We start from the raw sequence: 16523 nt of genomic DNA, 5'->3' as shown, positions 1-16523 counted from the left end.
GCTGGCTTCCCTTGCATTCACTGCTACAGGCAGCAATAATGTCATCCTCGTTTGAACCAGACTATCAGATGGAGAGACAGAGGGGCGCTGTTTCGCTCGCTCAGATGCTTTTACCTGTGAGATACATACAGCCTCTTGCGATTTGAAGGAAAATTATAAAACACAGAGAGACAAAAGATTAAATAATAATAATAATAGTGAATACACTCTGCTGGTGTGATGTACACTTTCTGCTTAGAAATGTGCATCAAAAAGTATTCCTTCTTTTTGTGTGAATTCTAGTGGCTTTAATTTTAAACAGTAGCAGACAGTGCCAGTCCATGCTGACAGAAACATTTCCTTTTCCCTGTACACTGTATTTATGAGTCTCTCTCTGACCTGGTAGGTGAGGGATTGATGAAGCACCTCTATGCAGACCCATAATGAGCTGCGTGCCCTTCCTTAGTCACTCTAAAGCCAATTAACTTCCCTGATTCAGTCCCTGACACCACACTGGTTTAACTTCCCTGATTCAGTCCCTGACACCACACCGGTTTAACTTCCCTGATTCAGTCCCTGACACCACACTGGTTTAACTTCCCTGATTCAGTCCCTGACACCACACCGGTTTAACTTCCCTGATTCAGTCCCTGACACCACACTGGTTTAACTTCCCTGATTCAGACCCTGACACCACACTGGTTTAACTTCCCTGATTCAGACCCTGACACCACACTGGTTTAACTTCCCTGATTCAGTCCCTGACACCACACTGGTTTAACTTCCCTGATTCAGTCCCTGACACCACACTGGTTTAACTTCCCTGATTCAGACCCTGACACCACACCGGTTTAACTTCCCTGATTCAGACCCTGACACCACACTGGTTTAACTTCCCTGATTCAGTCCCTGACACCACACTGGTTTAACTTCCCTGATTCAGTCCCTGACACCACACTGGTTTAACTTCCCTGATTCAGTCCCTGACACCACACTGGTTTAACTTCCCTGATTCATCCCTGACACCACACCGGTTTAACTTCCCTGATTTAGTCCCTGACACCACACTGGTTTAACTTCCCTGATTCAGTCCCTGACACCACACTGGTTTAACTTCCCTGATTCAGTCCCTGACACCACACTGGTTTAACTTCCCTGATTCAGTCCCTAACACCACACTGGTTTAACTTCCCTGATTCATCCCTGACACCACACCGGTTTAACTTCCCTGATTTAGTCCCTGACACCACACTGGTTTAACTTCCCTGATTCAGTCCCTGACACCACACTGGTTTAACTTCCCTGATTCAGACCCTGACACCACACTGGTTTAACTTCCCTGATTCAGACCCTGACACCACACTGGTCTAACTTCCCTGATTCAGTCCCTCACACCCACCACAACGGTTCTGCGACCCTTGGGGTTTCATTATGTAAGATGTTTTTAAAAAGTGCAATGCTAAAATGTGTATATCTATATTGTTAGGTTTATTTGTAAATTGGACAGTATAACATAGAATTGTTGATGGTGTAGTGCAGTTCCCTCTCTTCTGACCAAACTTTGTGGTTCCACTGTTCAGAATAGATCGATATTTTCAGTTCATTTCAATAATTTGTATGATTTATATATTAGCCATTAGAGCTGAAGACTCTCTCTTTCTCTTGTCACTCACAAGCCTCTGTACTTCTGCCGCTCTTTAATCTCTTTAAGTCCGTATAGTATGTAGGCATGCAGGTAACTAATGAAGGCTGTCTGATACATGCTCATTGTGGTGCAAGTTTAATCTTTTAAAGTTAACTGTTTTGTTCTCAGCTCCCATGATTCTGCCATTTTGTATTCTAGGACAGCCATTCACGTATTTCATGTTGTCGTCATTTAATGGTCTATGTGTTAGTGTACAATATTAACTTCAAAGCTGAAACAGAACAGGAATACCCATAAAACTGGCTTATCTGCTACTTATGCTTCTTTCCTTGAGGGTTTTATTTTATTTTTAAGCGAAGCGATTTAATGAAAATCAGTCGCATAATTCCAATATAGTGTAGACTAAGCTTTGGTTCAGAGCCATTACAGTAGCAAGGGTCTTAAATGTTCACAGTGATATCTTCAAGAAACAGTTTCCATGGAAACCAGTGCACAACAAACAATGTGAGGAGAAACATTCATTTCCCACAGTTGCATTTTGTCTTTGTGTTGCGATTTATGACTTGAAAGGACTTAAAGTTGAGTTATTGATTTCGTTTTTTAAGGCGACGTGGTCCCTTTTGTTATATATTCTTCTGTAACATGGGCCTAAGCCCAGACAAACATATGAGTAAAGAAACTAGAGGGGAAATCCCATTTCATGCAATGATTTTCTATTATCCATCCAAGGTATGCAAAGACACCATCGTATTGACTGCATGGACCACAGTATTCTTCTCCATTTTAAATAGAAAGCCCATCCCTTCCTCCACAGCGTCTCCTCTCAACTCCTGATTATGGGGCTCTATTCTTGCTGGGTAGAGACTCATCACCTGATTATGAGGCCTTATTCCTGCTGTGCAGAGACTCATCTCCTGATGTTGAGGCTATATTCCTGCTGTGTGGAGACTCATCACCTGATTATAAGTCTCTATTCCTGCTGTGCAGAGTCTCCTCTCTGATTATGAGGCCTTACTCCTGCTGTGTAGAGACTAATCTCCTGATTTTGAGGCCTTATTCCTGCTGTGTAGAGACTAATCTCCTGATTATGAGGCCTTATTCCTGCTGTGTAGAGACTCATCTCCTAATTTTGAGGCTCTATTCCTGCTGTGTACTGTCTCATCTTCTGATTATAAGTCTCTATTTCGGCTGTGTAGAGACTCATCACCTGATTATGAGGCCTTATTCCTGCTGTGTAGAGACTCATCTCCTAATTTTGAGGCTCTATTCCTGCTGTGTACTGTCTCATCTTCTGATTATAAGTCTCTATTTCTGCTGTGTAGAGACTCATCACCTGATTATGAGGCCTTATTCCTGCTGTGTAGAGACTCATCTCCTGATTATGAGGCCTTATTCCTGCTGTGTAGAGACTCATCTCCTGATTTTAGGGCTCTATTCATGCTGTGTAGAGACTCATCTCCTGATAATGGGGGCTCTATTCATGCTGTGTAGAGACTCATCTCCTGATAATGGGGGCTCTATTCATGCTGTGTAGAGACTCATCTCCTGATAATGGGGCTCTATTCCTGCTCTGTGGAGTCTAGTCTCCTGATTATGGGGCTCTATTCATGCTGTGTAGAGTCTAATCTCCTGATAATGAGGCTCTATTCCTGCTGTGTAGAGTCTCATCTTCCCATTATGAGGCCTTTTTTCTGCTGTGTAGAGTCTTCTCTCTTGATTATGGGACTCTATTCCAGGCCTGGCTCACTGTCAGGGCTTCCAAATAAAAACGTTTCACAGAATTTCGAGAAACTCATATCATTTGATGCCAAATTCTTACACTGTAACAGAACTAGCTGTTGTTGTATTTTAATGTTCTAGATATGGTGTTAGAATGGATAGGGCTACTTGTAGGGAATATAATCCAAAAATATACTTTTAGAGACTTCAGGTGATTGCAAAACAGCTAATCCGAGATATCGCCTGTTTCTTCTTTCAGAGATAAGATCCACCTTCCAGCTCTGTGTCAGTCCTCATTGAGGACAGATTTACGTCGGGCAGTTTAACGGTCACCCCGTTCTGTGCCAGGTCCTGATAATGAGTGTGCTGTTATTAGTAGAGCTCTACTGCTCTGTGTAATTGAGAAGGTGTTCATGCTCTTTACTTCGTCTTACCTTCTGATTTCACCCTCTACTACTTAACCCTCCTGTTTGTGTTCCTTTCATATGTTAATAAATTCTGTTCCCAGTCCAAAATGGCTGCCCCGTAATAGCTGATTATAAATCCATAATAATACATATATTATCACCTAATGTTGTGTAAGATCTTTTTATCAACTTGAGTTGATGAGTTGATTGGCTATTTATGGCCTGTAGGGCTCTTTGACCTGAGCTCATACAGCTAGTTTTTGAGTAAAAAAAGCATAATGTATGGATTATTTTGACTATAACAAATACTCAGATCAAATCAAATCAAATGTATTTATATAGCCCTTCTTACATCAGCTGATATCTCAAAGTGCTGTACAGAAACCCAGCCTAAAACCCCAAACAGCAAGCAATGCAGGTGTAGAAGCACGGTGGCTAGGAAAAACTCCCTAGAAAGGCCAAAACCTAGGAAGAAACCTAGAGAGGAACCAGGCTATGAGGGGTGGCCAGTCCTCTTCTGGCTGTGCCGGGTGGAGATTATAACAGAACATGGCCAAGATGTTCAAATGTTCGTAAATGACCAGCATGGTCAAATAATAATAATCATAGTAGTTGTCGAGGGTGCAACAAGTCAGTAACACAAGAGTAAGTGTCAGTTGGCTTTTTCATAGCCGATCTTTGAGAGTATCTCTACCGCTCCTGCTGTCTCTAGAGAGTTGAAAACAGCAGGTCTGGGACTGGTCGCATGTCTGGTGAATAGGTCAGGGTTCCAGCAGGTCTGGGACAGCAGATCTGGGACAGGTAGCACGTCCGGTGAACAGGTCAGGGTTCCATAGATGCAGATGAAACATGTTGTGCTATTTATCACAGACTACTTTGTGTCAAATTTTAACAAGGACTTTCTCCTCCTCACCAGTGTCATTATCGAAGATATCATCAATATTCTCATGTACAGAATATCATTTGGTCATTGTGCTGCCACAGAATGAATTGTGAGCAAGGCCTCAAAAAAGCTTTATATACAAGAGCTGCGAGAAAAGTTCTATATATTATTGAAACGATGTTGCGATTGTTTGTGAGAATGCCAACAGGTGTGGTTCCCGTGGGGGAAAAATACTATTGGGAAAAGGTTCCCATGGGGGTTGCCATGGATGGGGTTGCCAAGAAGGGGAGTGTGGGGGTCTGGGAGAGGAAGTCTGTCCATCTGATGAATGGGCATGTGCCTAAACTCAATTTTATACGCTAATTGTAGTCTCACCCATTCATTTCTAATGACCGGTCAGTTTTAACCGGGGACACCACAGGTGTACAAAAGTTAAATAAAACACCCAAAATGTAATAAAAATGTATTTTGTGTGTTCAGATGCCCTCTGTGGACAAAGTCATGGAACCTTATGACAATCAGATTAAATTAACTACATTTTACAGAGAGAAAACTTGTAAATCGGTCCAATTCGACCGGAACACAGCAGGAGGGTTAAGATGAACAAATAGTCCGTCAAAACCTCTGAAGGTCTCAAATGGCTTCCTTCACTACTTCCCCTCACACACAAAGCGGGATACTGGAACTCTTTGTAAAGCAATGCCAGGTGATATTTGATGGCTTTAGATGAGAATACTGACACTTTAATAATATAATATATCATATTTATAGATGTTAAGTTGGAACATAAAAGATGAAGAAAGCTCGTATATTGCTCCTCAGTGTCTCTCTTGTCTAAAGACAGCTCCAGTTGTAATAACCAGTCTATTTATGGAACCTTCTAGATGGTAATGTTAAGATTTTCCAATGAATATATTCACTCATTGATATCAGACTTGCCAATACATTTAGATCTTCATTTGCACTCCAGATAGCCAGTCTTCAAGCATTGTCAAAGTGGGAGTAATTATTGAATAAATAATCAATTAGCATCCATTAGCAGTCTACTCTTTGATAGACATAGTACATTTAATAAACTCAGCAAAAAAAGAAACGTCCCCTTTTCAGGACCCTCTTTCAAAGACAATTTGTAAAAATCCAAATAACTTCACAGCTCTTCATTGTAAAGGGTTTAAACACTGTTTCCCGTGCTTGTTCAATGAACCATAAACAATTAATGAACATGCACCTGTGGAATGATCGTTAAGACGCTAACATCTTACAGACGGTAGGCAATTGAGGTCACAGTTATGAAAACTTAGAACACTAAAGAGGCCTTCCTACTGACTCTGAAAAACACCAAAAGAAAGATGCCCATGGTCCCTGCTCATTTGCGTGAACATGCCTTAGGCATGCTGCAAGGAGGCATGAGGACTGCAGATGTGGCCAGGGCAATAAATTGCAATGTCCGTACTGTGAGACGCCTAAGAGAGCGCTACAGGGAGACAAGACGGACAGCTAACCGTCCTCACAGTGGCATACCACGTGTAACAACACCTGCACAGGATCGGTACATCCGAACATCACACCTGCGGGACAGGTACAGGAAGGCAACAACAACTGCCCGAGTTACTTGCAGTTTTGACCCCCTCCCTTTGTTCAGGGACACATTATTCCATTTCTGTTAGTCACATGTCTGTGAAACTTGTTCAGTTTATGTCTCAGTTGTTGAATTTTGTTATGTTCATTCAAATATTTGCACATGTTAAGTTTGCTGAAAATAAACGCAGTTGACAGTGAGAGGACATTTCTTTTTTTGCTGAGTTTATATGGCTGATAAGTTTAGAGGTGTCACAAGTGTTAAATATACCCACTGCATAGTTAAAAGGTCTGCCATCCTCCCTGTCAGTTTAGCTTAGGGTTCCTCCTAAGATCCCGACGCTGAGGTATTTTATTTGAGAAGCGACGCAGGTTTTTTTTTCGGGGATGTGGTGGAACATGTTAAGATGAAAGCGGCAGTTCCCCCCACAGGATTATGTTACATGAATAATTGAGGAGGCAAAAAAAGGGAGCTTGATTCTGTTAACCTTCTGTTATTTATTTATTTTTTTAGATGGCTGTCATGTTTGCTAATATCTCACAGAGCCAGTCATTGCAGAAAAAAAGTGGAATTTCTTCAGAGGTTGCTTTATGGACTTGGGTTTAGGTTTAAACTGACAGTGAGTCAGGGAATGTTGGGCTTGGTATTCACTTCCTCCCCGTCCTGGTAATTCCTTCCTTTAAAATAACCAAGGAAATATTGACTATGGTACTTTCTCCTCTCTTTTTTTGTGATCAACTTTTAATTTAGTTTTGTCCTTTTCTTCAGAGGCGGGGTTACAGATTGCTGTCGATGATATCGGTAAGGGTACGGATTCCACATTTAGACCATTTGGGGGAGGCAAAAGGCTGCCCTTCAGATCGCACGGCATTATTGTGAAATATTGGAGTATGGGCATGCCATTTTGATTCCCAGTTACGTTGTTTTTCAATTTTGTGCCAAATAGAAATTTTGTTAGCTATAATAGGACCGAAGATTAGTTTACATTGTTTAATGGGATATGTCATTGAAGACCATCTCTTCCAGGGAAATAGGAGACAACATATGTCTCCATATGCTTAGCCAGGGGGAAGATGATGTCTAAACTAACTTAGGGTGGGGGGAATTGGTTTTGTACTTTCTCCTCTTTATGTCATTTCTAGAAGCATCACATTACTCTTCATTCTTAATCTTTCATCAGAATTAGGTGTACCAATATTTCCCTACATTATTAAAATAGCTAAATATAGCTGGATACATTGATTCTGTGCAGTTCAGGTAGCCTTTTCAATAGCCTGGCTGAGTTGAATCCTCCTCTCCTTTCCTCCCCCTCTCCTCTACTCTCCTCTCCTCCTCTTTCCCCTCTCCTCTCCTCCCATGATAATAGTTCACCTTTTGGAGATATGTTCAGAAGCAACATACTGACAGATGGTGTCTTTATGCCTGGCTGCAAAATCTCCTGAAACTAAGGCTGTTCTGAAGGCAGCATGGTTGTGGTTAGATATGTTTGAGCCACATCTGGGACACTTTTAGCATTTGAGGTAACCCTAACCCTTTTCCTAACCTTAACCAAAGTCGACTAACCTGCTTCAATGAATTATCCTAACCTGCTACAGGCCAACTTGCAGAACAGCGCAAGTTTCCAATAATGTGATACACCTTTATGCCTGAACCCCTGCTAAATGGAATGTGAGATGAGAGGTGAGACAGGCACTCCAACCAACCAAGGTTAACATCGCTCAGAATCACCTGGGAGGGGAGAAAAAGCCTACATCATGTAAGTCTGATCTCAGTGACTGATATCTAACTACATTTAAGGTGAGTGAGTGGGTGAGGAACATATTGGGTGCTTTCTTTAGATGAAATATCGGAGAGGGACATTTTGGGAGCTCTGTTTAGGAGAAGAATGTGAGAAGGACATTTTAGATAGAAGAGGGTCTACAAGAAGTAAGATAGAGCCTGTGGGGAGGCAGAAAAAGAAAGCGAGAGAGTGGCCAACAAGGCAGGAAGTGAGAATAGGAAGAAAGGGGTCAAGTAAAATGGATGTGATTTGTGGGTTACCTGCTACTGTTGTCATTGTAATACGATAAACAGTAAAGGTCAAGTGAGTAAGTTCTCTGGCTCGTCTCCCAGAAAATACAGAGTAAAGTAGACTCTCTTTCTCTGTCCGTATTTGTATTCCCCCACTGTTTGGCCCAAGGTTGGCCATGACAATATGTTCATCTAAAAGCTTTCTGATCAGGCCAGGCTGCTCTGTTCTCTGTAGGATTTTTTTACACCTCAGTGTTTTGTATTCAGGCCGTGTTGTTTTGTTAGAAGTGTCAGTCAGTGTTCATTCTGCTGTAACCTCACCACAGATCGATCTGGAGTGAAGATGTTCTCACATACAGAAACAAACACACACACACGCAAACACACATACACGCAGATGCACACATGCATGCAAACACACACAGAGACACACACAAGTTAGCCATTAGATAACCCATACTCTCTGGGCAGTGAAGCCCATTGTGGTAAATCCCTGTGTGTTCCCTGCTGGCTGGCACACTCACACACAGGTTGTGGGGGGGATAAAGAGAACAGGACACCCCGCCTGTATCTGTAACGCCTCTCTCCTCTAATGCTCTCATTGTTGCTGCTGTTTGAGTCTCTCCTGTGATCGAGCGAAAGGCAACACTGTACTGAAGGGCTTTGTGAAGATACCGGCCGGCGGGTCCCTTGATAGATCTTTGTTCAAGCTTCATTGCTTCTCTTTGATATGGTTTTGTGGTGGGATTGTTGAGGGTTCTCCTCAGGGAAGTATTGGTGTTTTTCTTGGAACTCTCAGTAATGTCTTCAAGGTTTCCTTAGAACTCTCAGTAATGTCATCAAGGTTTCCTTAGAACTCTCAGTAATGTCATCAAGGTTTCCTTAGAACTCTCAGTAATGTCGTCAAGGTTTCCTTAGAACTCTCAGTAATGTCATCAAGGTTTCCTTAGAACTCTCAGTAATGTCATCAAGGTTTCCTTAGAACGCTCAGTAATGTCATCAAGGTTTCCTTAGAACGCTCAGTGATGTCGTCAAGGTTTCCTTAGAACTCGATAGTTGTGGTGGTGAGGTGTTGGACGTTTTCTTGAGGCATATGTTTTGGAAGATTCTGAAAATATAATTTGAACCTCTACAGGATTGGTGCGTTCCCCTCAGGACGGTTGAACTAACGTAGGCTAATGTGATTAGCACAAGGTTGTAAGTAACAAGAACATTTCCCAGGAATATGGACATATCTGATATTGGCAGAAAGCTTAAATAATGTTTTAATCTAACTGCCCTGGACAATTTACAGTAGCTAGTACAGTGAAAGTATACCATGCTATTGTTTGAGGAGAGTGCACAGTTATGAAATTGAACAGTTATTAATTAACCAATTAGCCACATTTGGGCAGTCTTGATGCAACATTTTAAACATAAATACAATGGTTCATTGGATTAGTCTAAAACTTTGCACATACACTGCTGCCATCTAGTGGCCCAAATCTAAATTGTGCCTGGGCCGGAATAATACATTATGGCCTTTCTCTTGCATTTCAAAGATGATAGTACAAAAAAATACAAAAGAACAGTTGGTTTTTTCTTTGTATTATCTTTAACCAGATCTAATGTGTTACGTTCTCCTACATTCCTTTCGTATTTCCACAAACTTGAAAGTGTTTCCTTTCAAATGGAATCAAGAATATGCATATCCTTGCTTCAGGTCCTGAGCTAAAGGAAGATATATCTGGGTATGTATTTTTAGGTCGAAAATTGAAAATAAGTGTCCGATCTTTAAGAGGTTTTACAGTGGGGGAAAAAAGTATTTGATCCCCTGCTGATTTTGTATGTTTGCCCACTGACAAAGAAATGATCAGTCTATAATTTTAATGGTAGGTTTATTTGAACAGTGAGAGACAGAACAACAACAAAATCCAGAAAAACGCATGTGAAAAATGTTATAAAATTATTTGCATTTAAATGAGGGAAATAAGTATTTGACCCCTCTGCAAAACATGACTTAGTACATGGTGGCAAAACCCTTGTTGGCAATCACAGAGGTCAGACGTTTCTTGTAGTTGGCCACCAGGTTTGCTCACATTTCAGGAGGGATTTTGTCCCACTCCTCTTTGCAGATCTTCTCCAAGTCATTAAGGTTTCGAGGCTGATGTTTGGCAACTCGAACCTTCAGCTCCCTCCACAGATTTTCTATGGGATTAAGGTCTGGAGACTGGCTAGGCCATTCCAGGACCTTAATGTGCTTCTTTTTGAGCCACTCCTTTGTTGCCTTGGCCGTGTGTTTTGGGTCATTGTCATGCTGGAATACCCATCCACGACCCATTTTCAATGCCCTGGCTGAGGGAAGGAGGTTCTCACCCATGATTTGACAGTACATGGCCCTGTCCATCGTCCCTTTGATGCGGGGAAGTTGTCCTGTCCCCTTAGCTGAAAAACACCCCCAAAGCATAATGTTTCCACCTCCATGTTTGACGGTGGGGATGGTGTTCTTGGGGTCATAGGCAGCATTCCTCCTCCTCCAAACACAGTGAGTTGAGATGATGCTAAAGAGCTCCATTTTGGTCTCATCTGACTACAACACTTTCACCTAGTTGTCCTCTGAATCATTCAGGTGTTCATTGGCAAACTTCAGACGGGCATGTGTATGTGCTTTCTTGAGCAGGGGGACCTTGCGGGTGCTGCAGGATTTCAGTCCTTCACGGCGTAGTGTGTTACCAATTGTTTTCTTGGTGACTATGGTCCCAGCTGCCTTGAGATCATTGACAAGATCCTCCTGTGTAGTTCTGGGCTGATTCCTCACCATTCTCATGATCATTGCAACTCCACGAGGTGAGATCTTGCATGGAGCCACAGGCCGAGGGAGATTGACAGTTCTTTTGTGTTTCTTCCATTTGCGAATAATCGCACCAACTGTTGTCACCTTCTCACCAAGCTGCTTGGCGATGGTCTTGTAGCCCATTCCAGCCTTGTGTAGGTCTACAATCTTGTCCCTGACATCCTTGGAGAGCTCTTTGGTCTTGGCCATGGTGGAGAGTTTGGAATCTGATTGATTGATTGCTTCTGTGGACAGGTGTCTTTTATACAGGTAACAAGCTGAGATTAGGATCACTCCCTTTAAGAGTGTGTTCCTAATCTCAGCTCGTTACCTGTATAAAAGACACCTGGGAGCCAGAAATCTTTCTGATTGAGAGGGGGTCAAATACTTATTTCCCTCATTATAATGCAAATCATTTTATTACATTTTTGACCTGTGTTTTTCTGGATTTTTTTGTTGTTATTCTGTCTCTCACTGTTCAAATAAACCTACCATTAAAATTATAGACTGATCATTTCTTTGTCAGTGGGCAAACGTACAAAATCAGCAGGGGATCAAATACTTTTTTCCCTCACTGTATAAGAGGTGTTCATGGATCTGTGTTCATGGAGTTAAACGTTAGGAGGTTCCCTTGTTTTGAGTTTTAGAGTTTATTTCTTTATTATTAGATTATTTGGATCCCCATTAGCTTTTGCAGAAGCAGCAGGTACTCATCCTGTGTTCCACAACAACAACAAAAACATGACTAGCAACAAAACACTGGTACACTGATAGACAAGGACAGTCACAAAGTCATTTTAAATACAACGATATACAAACAAAAAATACAACTAAAAAACAAATGAAAAAAAAAAACAATTATGTGTGTTAGATTGTGTCTGTGTCCCCTCACAGCCCCCTCATCGTCCCCGCCGTTGTTTTTTTAATTCATTATTTTAAGGTCATTTCTTTTGCTTGATTAATTGGAGATGGAAGGCAATTCAATGTGATCATGGCTCTATATAATACTGAGCAAAGACCTTGAATTAGTTTTGGATTTGGGGACTGTGAAGAGACCCCTGGTGGCATATCTTGATGGCTAATAATGGGTGTCTGAGCAGAATGTTATTTAATTATACAAATAATCTGGAATTTTCATCACAGTAATATTTCTCATAAAAACTAGAAGAGAAGCAGTTAATCTCTTTTCAACACTAAATCAGGAAGACTGGTATGCATGTTGTTGTTAGTTCTGTATGTGCAGTTAATGGCAAGGCGTGCTGCTCTGTTTTGAGTCAGCTGCAGATTTGCTAGGTCTTTCTTTGCTGCACTTGATCATATTAGCAGACAATAATCAAGATGGCACAAGACCAGAGCAATTAGTACAGTGGATTTTTGTGTCAAAAACACAGAACATATTTTTTCAACAGACATACCCCACCCCATCTTCACAACTACTTTGTCAATATAACTTGACTACAGTGCCTTGCGAATGTATTCACCCCCTTGGCATTTTTCCTATTTTGTTGCCTTACAACCTGGAATTAAAATACATTTTTGGGGGTTTGTATCATTTGATTTACACAACATGCCTACCACTTTGAAGATCCTAAATATTTTTTTTGTGTGAAACAAACAACAAATAAGACAAAAAAAACTGAAAACTTGAGTGTGCATAACTATTCACCCCCCCAAAGTCAATACTTTGTAGAGCCACCTTTTGCAGCAATTACAGCTGCAAGTCTCTTGGGGTATGTCTCTATAAGCTTGGCACATCTAACCACTGGGATTTTTGCCTATTCTTCAAGGCAAAACTGCTCCAGCTCCTTCAAGTTGGATGGGTTCCTGCTGGTGTACAGCAATCTTTAAGTCATACCACAGATTCTCAGTTGGATTGAGGTCTGGGCTTTGACTAGGCCATTCCAAGACATTTAAATGTTTACCCTTAAACCACTCGAGTGTTGCTTTAGCAGTATGCTTAGGGTCATTGTCCTGCTGGAATGTAAACCTCCGTCCCAGTCTCAAATTTCTGGAAAACAGAAACAGGTTTCCCTCAAGAATTTAGTTGTATTTTGAGCCATTCATCATTCCTTCAATTCTAACCAGTTTCCCAGTCCCTGCCGATGGAAAAACATCTCCACAGCATGATGCTGCCACCACCATGCTTCACTGTGGGGATGGTGTTCTTGAGGTGATGTGAGGTGTTGGGTTTGTGCTAGATATACTGTTTTCCTTGATGGCTCAAAAGCTTAATTTTAGTCTCATTTGACCAGAGTACCTTCTTCCATATCTTTGGGGAGTCTTCCACATGCCTTTTGCAGAACATCAAATGGGTTTGCTTATTTTTTTCTTTAAGCAATGGCTTTTTTCTGGACACTCTTCCATAAAGCTCAACTCTGTGGAGTGTACAGCTTAAAGTGGTCCTATGGACAGATACTCCAATCTCCGCTGTGGAGCTTTGCAGCTCCTTCAGTGTTATCTTTGGTCTCTTTGTTGCCTCTCTGATTAATGCCCTCCTTGCCTGGTCTGTGAGTTTTGGTGGGCGGCCCTCTCTTGGCAGGTTTGTTGCGGTGTCATATTCTTTCCACTTTTTAATAATGGTTTAATGGTACTTTTTTTGTAAACAAGTTGTTTTTTTCTTTTCGCTCCACATATTTTGACTATTTTGTGTATGTCCATTACATGAAATCCAAATAAAAATACATTTAAATTACAGGTTGGTATGCAACAAAATAGGAAAAACGTCAATGGGGGTGAATACTTTTGTAAGGCACTGTGTGATAATTGACCATCCAATGTAAAACCTAGGAGTTTAGCTTCCTCAACTTGTTGAATTGTCACACCCCTTATACACAACTTCAGTTGAGGTTTACGTCTTATAGAATGTATTTAATACCAGTTTATTATTAAATCACCCATTCTAATACTGACTGTTTAGAATTTAGAATTTCAGTGAGCTCACTGGGTTTGAGTGCTGACATGTAGAATGTGGAATCATCCACAGACATAGTCATTATAACTTTGTGTCAGACCAGTGGCAAATAATTATAAAAATAGAGAACAGTGCAGTCGGCAACTTCCCTGAGAGACACTGCACTGTACATATCTGATGTTAGAGAAGCTTCCATCGAAGAGCACTTTCTGGGTGCTATTGGATGAATAACTCTCCAAACATGTTATGGCAGGTGATGTAAAGCCATAGCAAGTGAGTTTAATAAACAATTATTTGCATTGAAATCTAATAATACAGATTAAACTATCATCTTATTATCCATTTTATTTTAACCATCATCAGTGATCTGAGCCAGTGCAGTACAAGTTGAGTGCCCTTCTGTATATGCATGCTGAAAGTCAGTAGTTAACTTGTTCTCTGAAAAATAACATTATATTTGATCAAACACAATCCTCTCCATCAGTTTACTAAGAACACACAGCAAACTGATTGGGCAGTTGTTAGAGCCAGCAAAGGGTGCTTTACTATTTTTAGGCATTAGAATTAGTTTAGCTTCCTTCCACACCTGTGGACACACACTCCTTTAGGCTTTGGTTAAAGATCTAGCACATAGGGGTGGTAATACAGTCTGCTACCATTCTCTGTAGTTTACCATCTAGGTTGTCTATAGCTGGTGGTAGTACAGTCTGCTACAATTCTGAATAGTTTCCCATCTAGGTTGTCTATAGCTGGTGGTAGTACAGTCTGCTACAATTCTGAATAGTTTCCCATCTAGGTTGTCTATAGCTGGTGGTAGTACAGTCTGCTACAATTCTGAATAGTTTCCCATCTAGGTTGTCTATAGCTGGTGGTAGTACAGTCTGCTACAATTCTGAATAGTTTCCCATCTAGGTTGTCTATAGCTGGTGGTAGTACAGTCTGCTACAATTCTGAATAGTTTCCCATCTAGGTTGTCTATAGCTGGTGGTAGTACAGTCTGCTACAATTCTGAATAGTTCCCATCTAGGTTGTCTATAGCTGGTGGTAGTACAGTCTGCTACAATTGATTCCACCCCTGCAGGTGGAATCAGAGCCAGATGAGGGAGGGTTGCCACACGGTCACAGTAAGAGAGCACACCTCTCAAATAGATGTAGGCCAAAGCCTTAACCTATATCTACCATGGACCCACTGTGAACTACCCACTGTGAACTACTCTGTACAGTGAGGCTTAGCTCCAGTGTTTCTATATTCCTCCAAGTCATGCTTTGGTTCAATGTCAGTGTGTTTTCATCCAGCTTTCAGAAACGGATACAAAGAAAAGGCCATAGCATTAATGTAGTTTGACAGTGTTGTCAGATCATTAGTAAAGACTGGACAAGGGAGTTTCAAGAAGGCTCTAGAAACAGATGAGGTTCTGGATTTGGAATTATAGCATGTTCTAGAAGCCAAACCAATGAAATGCAATGTTTGCTGAATTGCCATCATCCCTGATATTGATATCAGTGGAGACAGTGGGTGTGAGCTTGTGACGCAAGTGATGGTCATAATGAAGCCAAATGATGTAACCGACTTGAGGCTGGAAAGATGGGGTGAAAGAGGGAGGGAGACGGTGGAGCCAGAAGCAGTCTCGTCTTACTAACCATTATTTCCCTACATCAAATATCCCAATTACTTTTCAATAGCTCTGATTCTGTCTCGTCTCACAGCAAACCTCCGCTAACATTTTTGATCTTGAACAAATGAGGCATCTAGGGGCCTGTCTGGTGATTTCTGTTCTGTACCCACAGCTTTACTTGTCTAGACATACGCTTTCATATCAACACTCATACTCTCTGTGTCCTTTCTACTTTTCATAAGGCATTTTCTGGGGGGACACATGTTAATGTGAGTGACACCAAAAGAGACAGGGTTTCTCCTCAGACACTAATGTCCTTTTGTCTTGTCCTCCACAGTGTGTCAGTTTGTTGGAACCAATGATAATGCTCTCTGTTACATCTGAGACCTAAAGTTTGTGTAGTGCCAGGCTACATTTGTTTAAAATGTCATATAACGCTACATATGAGATGAACTCAAAACTAATTGTGATCTAGATATTTAACAATACTTTCAACACAGACACTTTTATGGCCTTTCCTCAAACTTAAAGTGGTTCCGTGTCCTCTGTCATAAAGTATCACACTTGTCACAGTATGATCGGTATTTAACAGTAACATTATCTGAGATTTCATCTGAGCTACACTAGCGTTCAAAAGTTTGGGGTCACTTAGAAATGTCCTTGTTTTTGACAGAAAAGCACATTTTTTGGACCCATTAAAATACAGTGTGGACATTGTTATTAATGTTGTAAATGACTATTGGAGCTGGAAACGACCTAGAATACCAACATCCCGCAGTCGCCTCTTCACTGTTGACTTTGAGACTGGTGTTTTGCAGGTACTATTTAATGAAGCTGCCAGTTGAGGACTTGTGAGGCGTCTGTTTCTCAAACTAGACACTCTCACGTACTTGTCGTCTTGCTCAGTTGTGCACTGGGGCCTCCCACTCCTCTTTGTATTCTGGTTAGAACCAGTTTGCACT

At 41.3% G+C, this 16523-nt stretch overlaps 1 protein-coding gene across 4 annotated transcripts in view; it reads left to right on the top strand.

Annotated features, from left to right (window-relative positions):
* Positions 1–16523, top strand: part of LOC106611370 (neurexin-3a) — an 825193-nt gene that overhangs the window by 365377 nt on the left and 443293 nt on the right. The window lies entirely within an intron of this gene.

The sequence above is a fragment of the Salmo salar genome, chromosome ssa09 (genome assembly GCF_905237065.1).
Source record: "Salmo salar chromosome ssa09, Ssal_v3.1, whole genome shotgun sequence".
NCBI classification, from domain to species: Eukaryota; Metazoa; Chordata; class Actinopteri; order Salmoniformes; family Salmonidae; genus Salmo; species Salmo salar.
Note: the sequence above shows the minus strand (reverse complement) of the source record. Positions and strands in the feature narration are given on the sequence as shown.